The 9,418-nt window shown below is 38.5% G+C and overlaps 1 long non-coding RNA gene across 1 annotated transcript in view; it reads right to left on the bottom strand.

The window, feature by feature from the left end:
- LOC130853202 (uncharacterized) overlaps nucleotides 1-9,418 on the bottom strand; it is a 33,437-nt gene that overhangs the window by 22,773 nt on the left and 1,246 nt on the right. The gene's annotated exons all lie outside the window — the stretch shown is intronic.

The following is a 9,418-nucleotide window of genomic DNA, read 5'->3' on the forward strand; positions in this document are numbered from 1 at the left end:
GGAAGTCCCTGAAGCTCTTAAACCTGCAATGTTTGATCTCACATTAAAAAAGAAAGAAGCCAGATTAAAACAATTTACATGAAGGTATAATTAACATTCTTTAATACTAGAGCAGATGTTACACTCACACACTCATGCACACACACCTCTGTTCTCACACACACCCCACATACAGTTCAGCCAGAAAGCATTCACTGGGGAAAACCTATTTAGAATTAGTAGCAAATATATAGGTTCCCAGTTGTTTATTCATTGCAACAAGCCCAGCTATGATTCAAACAACCCTAAACCTTGAGCCATTAACTTGTAAGCTGCATGAATAGCACTGGCTTTTATACATTTTTAAGTTTTAAGCCCTGGTTCTTCCCTGGTAGCATTCCCCGCTGTAATGTGGCAGAAACTTAGCTTCAACTGTATCTTGCCCATTTCGTATTCATGAGGGGTAGGAAAGAGTCTCTGCCCTGGGTGCTGGGGTCCAGAGCTTACAGTTCCAGTTATATGGTACACCAAACTAGCAGCAGGAGTTTCAACATCAGGTTTCTGCCTGGAAAAGCATCAGTCCTTCAACCAAAGGCTGAAGCCCAAGCCTTGAATTTGACTAGGATTGCTCACCCTAAGAACTGAGCCATTGCCAGCTACCAGGGAGTTTGCAGAGGGCCAGCTCCTTTCCTGGGAGCTACTCTCCAGGGCTCTGTTCTTGGACTCATTTATCCTTATTTCTCATTGACATATAGCTGGAATGTAAGAGATTCTGGGAATGTAAAAGATGAGTTCATCAACACATTAATTAGTCTCTATTAGATGGAAATACAGGGATTTTTTTAAGAAGAACGGTCTTCTGCTGCCTATTTCCTAGTCATTCTAAAACATCTCATCTTCCTACCAGAATGATTATTAGCAAATTAGTACCCTTTTATAAACATCTAGAACAAGAATAAAGGATTTCTTTTTTTTCCCCAAGTGCCAACTGCTCTGAGAGAAAGAGTGCTGATTTATCACTGATGTCTGTCATGGGTACTGGGCCAAATGTTTATCATGTTATGTAACTTTTCTGTCAATTTTTTTCTTCAGAAAATGCATTTTTGTAGGCATCTGTTTGTCTCCTTAAAAACCGCAAGCTACTGATTGCTACTAAGATCTTTCAAAGGGCTATGCCTTCCTATGTGCAATAATGAGAGGAAAATCAGCTTAATAGACTATATCTATCCTCAGATAATTTTTTAGTAAGGTCAGATCTGATTATGTCTAAGGTTTAAAGAACTTTGATGGCACAGATTCCCTGGGGGAAAGATTTCTTTGCCAATTCCAGTATGATGAGGTCCTCAGTGCAAAATTGGCTATCCAAAATGGTTTTATTGGTTTTTTCCTGTAAAATATTGGCAACACTGCTCTCTCTTATCTTTGTAAACACCAACCCATTTCTCTACTTTATGGATTGTAAAGTCATTTTCTATTGGATAAATGTAAACAATTACCAAAATAAAGAACAAACACTATATATATAGGAATAATTTCTGTGATGCATGCATTGTTACTAATGATGTTTATTGTACTTATTAGGTGCTTACTATGTGTTAGGTACTACAAGAAATGCTCTACATATATCAGTCAATCTGCAGAATAATACTGCCTCCCTACAGAAGTGTCGTTAAAAATAGAGATCAGGCACTAGTGATAACAAATGACATTCTGTAAAATGTAAAATTAGAATATTTTCCCGTAAGTTTAATAAATTTGTATACCCTCCACCACACTTAGCAAAATAATTGAGCCCTCACTAAATATTTAGAATTAGAATATCATATTTGTGAGCATTCTACAATTCGAAATCATATCTTCTATTTCTTTATACCTCACCATAACCTCGAAGGTGGATAAATACAGGAAAATAACCCACATTTTATGGTTGAGGAATGAGCCTCAGGAAAGTTCATTGATTTGTTCAATACAAGCAAGTCTTTTCTCTCCGAAGTTTCTAATTTTACTGCCTCACCCCACTGCTTTCCCATTCATTGTTGGGTGGTTTCAACGTTTGAGTGTCGATTCTTCATCTAGATCCCTGAGTTACCTTTTTAAAGCTTGAGCTTATTAAGTTTAGTCCTGTGCTCTAACCTTGCACTGTCCTTATAGAGTTATTAGGATAAAGTTCATAGACTTAAGTATGACCTAGAAGGCCCTGGAAAGAAACCAAACCTTTATCTAACTCCCTGGCTTCATCTCAGAGTCCATGGATTTCACTCAGTTTCTGAACACCAAGCTCCTTCTTGAATGAGGGTCTTCACATGTACTCTTTCCTTTGTTTACAACAAGCTTTTCCTCCTCCACTCTTCTGTTGGGCCGGCTTTTATTCACCTTTCAGGTTAATGATTAAGTCACTTACTCATCAAAAGTTTCCCCAGCTTTCCACATTAGAAGACTCTCTGTTATTTACTTGCATACACTCAATATATAAAGAAGACATTTGTCAAGGTCTTTTTGGCTGTGCTGAGGATGGACCAATTCCCTATTTGGTCCATATCCCAAAATACGAGTTATAGTGAGAGAGAGAGCCCGCCTCCCATGATGGAGGGCTAAGAGTAGAGACCCATGTTCTCAGATTTCCTTTCAGCTAGAGTGCAAATGAATGGCCTAGGTTTAGCAAATTAGATACGCCTGCCTCCATGTTCAAATGAGAAGCTAGTAACTCAAAGAAGCATAAACAAAAGAGGGTTTATTCCAAAGTGGTGAGAGTGGCTGTGCTGACATCCAGTTTTGAGGGATCACAGAGGCATCAATAGCACTGGCGCTGATGGTAGAATCCTTGATCCAGTTCTGCCAAAGTAAGGAGAGTCAACTCATGGATTCCAATGATTAGTGGAGTTGCGAGTAGTGCCCGCACTAGACTAGTTCTGCAGCTTAATTTGGGGCCTGGGTTTGGCTCTGCATCCACCTTTACCCCCATCCACTGCTGAGAATGATTTCCCAAACTTCTTGCCCAATCTATAAACTATCACATGTCTCTTTGATGAATTTATTTCTAAGTCAGCCAGGTTCATTTTCTATTGCTTGCAACTTGGAAGCCTGAAAAAAACATTCTTGTTCTTTATAGCTTTATGATTTAAAGTAAATACTTATTTCAGTGATGTCTGCCTCCCCCACGGAACTACAAGTTTGAAGAACACTTGTACTCTGTCTATTGTATGTGTCACTGTATCTCTAGCGCCCAGCAAGTGTTGGTCACATAGTAAATAGAAAATAAATTTGCTGAATGAAAGAATGAATTAACATGTGCAAAGCACTGTGCCTAAATTTTAGAAAGAACAGGAGAGAACAGGGCATACAAAGGAAAAATCACAAACGTGATTTGTGAAAGATATGTTTCACAAGTATGTGAAGATATTTTTATAATTAATAAGATTATGAAAGGAAAGATATGTTTATAATTAATATGTGTGCATACACAGACATATCTCTACACATGCATGTGTACATACGTATATGTATATGAAATAATAGAATGACCGTTATATAAGATAGAACATGAAAGGTGTTGAAAAGATAGGTCAAAAGGAGAACTGGAGGCATTGTGAAAGAGGTGACTTTCAGGAAGAATCTTGAGGCATAGATTCAAAGGTTGTAGGAGGGATTATTCAAGAGACTGGACAATTGGAGGTATGAACAAAGGCACAGAGGTTGGAATATACAGAATTATAAGCAATTTGCCATTTACCTAGAATTTAACATATTCATCAATTATTGAGAGGGGGTGATGAGATAGCTGACTCTAATTGTGGATTTCTCTATTTCTCCTTGCATTCTATTATTTTTGCATCACTTATTTTTAAAACTGTTATAAAGTGCACAAATATTTAGGAGTTTTAAGTTTTCATGATAAATTGACCTTTATATCATTATGAAATAACCCTCGTTAGTTCTAACTTTTTTGTCATTGAAACCTATTTAGTCTGATATTAATACAGCCCCTCAGGATTTCTCCTGGTTACTCTTATTATGGTGTGTTATTATATTACTGAAATTCATTTTTACTGCAAACAGAATTTTAGGTTGACAGTGATTTTTCATTTTTTCTTTCCTTTTTTTTTTTTCTTTCTTGTTTTTGGCTGCACTGGATCTTCGTGGCTGCACGAGAGCTTTCTCTAGTTGCAGTGAGCTACTCTTCATTGTGTTGTACTGGCTTCTCATTGTGATGGCTTCTCTTGTTGAGGAGCTCAGGCTCTAGGCATGCAGGCTTCAGTAGCTGCAGCACACATGCTCAGTAGTTGTGTCACGTAGGTCCTGGAGCACTGAGGTTTCAGTAGTTGTGGTGCGTGAGCTCAGTAGTTTCGTGTCTTTTATGCTGGTTACTTTGAAGATTTTCTCTTTATTATTGCTTTTAAGAAATTTGATCATATTTTTCTGTAGATTTCTTTATGTTTCTAATTCCTGGTGTTCACTGTATTTATTACATCTGTGGTTATAATGCAGATAAAATTGGAAAATTTTCAGCTATGGTTTCTTCAAACTTTTTTTTCTCTCTCTCCTCCTTCTGCAACTCTAATTACAAATATATTAAAACATTTGCAAATTTCCCACTGCTCACTATGCTGTTCATTTTTTTAGCCTTTTTTTTTTCGCTCTGTGTTTCATTTTATTTTCTATTTCTATGTCATCATATTAACTGATATTTTCTTCTGTGTCTAACTTGCTGCTAATCCTCTGCAAAGTATTTTTCATCTCAGACATTGTAGCTGCCATATCTAGATGTCCTAGTTGGGTCCTTTTCACATGACATGCTCAATCTCACTCTATTTTTTAAAATATGGAATACATTTATAATAACTATCTCAATGTTCTCTCTACTAATACAATCACCTATATCATTTCTTGGTCTGTTTATAGTGGTTGATTATTATCCTCATTATGATTCATATTTCCTGCTTCTTTGCATGCCTGGTAATTTTTAATTGGATATTGTGAACCTTATCTTATTGGGTACTGTACGTTGCGTATTCCTTAATATTCTTGATTGGTCTGTGATTCCATTGAGTTAACTGGAAATGGTTTGAGCATTTTGAGGCTTTTTTTAAAGCTTCGTAAGGTAAGACCAGAGCAGCCTTCTGTCTAAGGCTGACTTTGCCCAGTACTGAGGCAATACCTTTCTGAGTACTCTCTCTAGCACTCCATTAATTAAGTGATTTTACAAGGAAGGGAGGGAATACGGGGATATGTGTATAAAAACAGTTGATTGAACCTGGTGTACCCCCCAAAAAAAAAAAAAAAGAAAAAAAAAGAAGAAGAATTAAGTGATTTTACCCTCTGGATTACGGAAACATGAACTATTCCTGTCCCTGTGTGAATTCCTGGGATTATTTCTCTGCTCCTTTGGAATGCTATTTCCCTCAACTCAGATAAGTTACTTTCATTTGCTGATAAACACTTATCTGAAGATTTAAGGGGACCCTTTGCTGACCTCCTAAGCTTTCTCTGCATGCAACTCTTTCCTCTCTAGTACTCTGTGAACTCTAGTCCCCTCTGCCCGCCTCAAATTCCCAGCTTTACCATCTCAACTCATAGAGATAGCTGCCTTTCACCAGCATCTCCCTTCCCCTTTGCTCTGGAAACTCAATAAGCTGAGAAAATTACAGGGCACCTGTCATTTCTTTCCCATCTCTGTGGGATCACACTCCTGCATGGCCTGATTGCAATATCTGAAAACCAGTGTTTCACATATTTTGTCTGGGATTTCACTGTTTCATCCAGGAAGGTAAATCCAGTCCTGCTTATTTTTTGGGGGGGGGGGGGGGGGGAGCAGAATTCAAGTGTCGCTATTTTTGATGATATGGGAAGCTTGTAAACGTTCACAGAGGGTGAAAGATCGAGCAGAAAGTGGAAGCTGAAAATTGAAGACAGTGAAGGGAAAATTAATGGATTAGTTTTCTAAAGGAAGTACAGAGGGGAAATAATGAAAAGCTGAGATGGGCCTCAACTTTGGATAGAGATAGAATATTGCTTATGAGGATTTCCCTGGTGGCGCAGTGGTTAAGAATCTGCCTGTCAGTGCAGGGGCACAGGTTCAATCCCTAGTCTGGGAAGATCCCACATGCCTCAGAGCAACTAAGCTCATGCACTGCAACTACTAAAGGCTGCATCCTAGAGCCCGTGCTCCGCAACAAGAGAAGCTACCCCACTGAGAAGCCTGTGCACCGCTGTGAAGAATAGCCCCTGCTCACTGCAACTAGAGAAAGCCCACGCAAAGCAACAAAGACCCAAAATATAAAACAAATAAAAAAGAAACACTGCTTATGAAACAGGAAGATGGGGGGAGAGCAATGGTGATGAAATAGAGAAATTTAGATGCAGAGTTCATTTGGTCAGCTGATGTTACTTAAGCTCCTGTTATGTAATGTGAATAAATCTCATCTATTTCCTGCGTTGTGGGAGAGGCAATGGAGGAGGGAGAGAGTGAAGCGTGGTTCCCAGCAGCACTCCCCCAAATCACTCTTTTTCCAAATCCTCATTCCTGAGCTTTCCATATTCTTGATAGAAGTAAGGGGTGGGTGCCTCAACACTTGGTGCCTCCACGGAACTTTTCAATTTCATATCCTGTTACACAACACTAGCTAAGGGATATGAGACAAGTGAAAATATAATATCAATTTAGTGAAGCAAGTATTCTATGTGGAGTAAGCACATCAAGTTAGGGAAACGTATTGGGTGGGAGGGGACCCTACACAATCTTCAACAGCCAGAGAAATGCTGCCATAATAGATTCCCCTTAGAACACAAAGGAATTACCCGGAAAATAGATATGGGGTGGAGGAGTGGTAAGAAGAAAGGATGTCCCATTAGACAGAAGAGAATGTGTAAAGATCTGGAGGCAAGAGAGTTATTGGAAACGTAGGTAGATTAATACGACTAGTGAAGGTCAGAGAGCTCATCAGAAGCTGCATTCCAGAAATACCTTGAATGTGTTCTGGGGTGTTGGAAATGGACCCTGAGACACTAGGGAATCCAAGAAGAGTTTTAAGTAGAGGTTGACTGCAATCAATTTTGTGTTTAGAGATCATTCTGATAGCAGTGTAGAAAATACAAGAGAGGGAAACAAGACTGTGAGAGTATTCAACGTGAGAATGAAGAGCATCCTGAGATAGAACGAAACCATGGGAATGAAGAGAAGTGACTATATCCTGGAGAATAAGATGGTAGAACTACCAGAACTTATAACTGGTTAAATATGTGACTAGCAAGAGAAACACCCAGATGTTCATCTCGGATAACTGGATTGATGGCCGTGTTTTCAATGAAATAAGTATTTCTGGTTAGATATCCTAACACTCCTTGTAAAGTAAGAGAAAGTAGAGAAGGTTGGAATGGCTTAGACATGTTTTCATACATTGTACATATTGTCTACTTGTGCCAAGCACAGAGACGGGTGCAGTGAAAGAGGCTATGGGTTAATAAGTGAGAAAAATAGTGGGAAGGGGTGGTGGAGGAAATTGATACCTCAGAATCCTTAAGTCAAGGTTCGATAACATGAATTATTAATGGAAACAAAAGTCTTGATTATGACATTCTTTCAGCACCCCTGGGCAGTGTGAGAGTAGAATCAAAGAGTAGATACAGATGATAGGTTGAACCTTTGCTGCAGAACATGGGGCAGTGTGGATAAATTTATAGTAAAGGAGAAAACAGGAGGCAATATCTGGGACTACTACAAGCATCTCCAAAATGCCTTCCCATAAGCACAGAAAGGATAGAAACCAGAAAAGCCAGAATGGAACCAATGAGAGAATCAGAAGGGAATGAAAGGCTGAAGGACAATGGATTGAGAAAGGAAGAAGAGTTCAATGGATAGAATATGTCAGCATTCAAGGGAATAGTACTGGTGAAATTCCAAGCAATAATGTGAGTTCAGATGTAATTTCAACTCACTGAAGGTAGCAAGCGGTTGTAAGGCAAATTGTTGAAAGTATCATGAATACCAACAATGACATTCCAAAAAATGGGGTCCAAAGGAATTCTGTGAGCAAGGTAAAGATCATGTTGAAGGTCAGTAAACCATGGAAACAGGATGGGGAAAGAGCAGAAAAGTGAAATCGTGAAGACCTCATGGTCAACTGTGTGGAGGAAGAGAGAGATGTGGGGTGGATACGGGATGAGTGCTATTCTTTCTTTGATTTCAGAGCTGTTGCCTTCGTTAGAAGGAAACTGGTATCATCAAGAGTAAACAGGTTTTGGTAGTGGTCATCAGAGGAGAAAATCATTCTAGAGAGGAATTCATTTTTAAACAAATAATATGTTATAATAATAGGAGAGGTCTCAATGATAATATTTTTTTTATTCCACTGGTCATTGTGGAAGCAGGTAAAAAGCAGGTATAGTCAGGGATGGTGGAGGATGAGTGTTACAGCAAGGAGAGTGCTGGAAGGGACACAGTGGAGTTTTCCCCTTGGTGGTGATTTTTTAAACAAGCACCACTGAGGTTCTTCTGTGTCACTGAGCACTTCTGGAAACTTCAAAGTCATATTATGCTTATTCATTGAAATTTGGGGGGAGGGGGGCGCATCTTCAGGATGAATAATTTGAAGAGAACTTCCTTTTGGACATACTTTAAGTGTTCATTGAGGGCTGTTTGGCAGAAAATAAAAAAAAAACACGAAAGATCATTCCCTGACAATCTAGGTCTGCTCAGAAGGGTTTACTGATGAAGCAAATAAAATTTCCTATTAAATAAATTCCACACATCAAATATCAGGAAGTGATGGCTTTAAGAGATGGGGAAGATAGGAGATTTACACAAAAGGTTTCACTCACACCCTGTTTTGTGGTTTCTACCCTGATGCTGCCACCACACCTATAAGTTTCGCTTATTAAAATAATAAAGAGGTAGAATGACTAAAATCTGATGACCAACGCATATAGCTAAACACAGCTTCTCAAAGGCTAAACCTGACAGACAAGATTAGTATTCAATTTAGAGAATGTCTGGTGAATGTCTTGCCTAATATTTTTTCCGCTGTGCTCTACATGTGTATGCTGCTGTGTGTAGTTTTGCTTATCTTCAGCTGATCTTTGAGAAAATTAATCTCATCTCCTTTATTTCACTTATAAAATATTGACATTAAGACCAAATATAAAATGGGGATAAATTGGGGCAGGGAATCCAAACCATATACAGAATCCTTTAAAAGAAAAAAAAAATCATTTTAAGTGTTTAAAAGACAACAGCAATTCACAAGTTTCAGACAGGTGAAGTCAATAAGTAAAGTTTCAATTGGAAAATATAACCTATGCAACATCATGTGTACACAACAGTGTGATACGTGCAGGTGTAAAAATTAGAAAAATTGTAGCCATCATATCAGCTACCATTTGAGGAGCGCTTGCTATGAGTTTACTCTTTTCATGTTATATCATGTAATTCGGATACCCATACGGA

This window comes from Hippopotamus amphibius, chromosome 5, assembly GCF_030028045.1.
Source record: "Hippopotamus amphibius kiboko isolate mHipAmp2 chromosome 5, mHipAmp2.hap2, whole genome shotgun sequence".
Classification (NCBI taxonomy): domain Eukaryota; kingdom Metazoa; phylum Chordata; class Mammalia; order Artiodactyla; family Hippopotamidae; genus Hippopotamus; species Hippopotamus amphibius.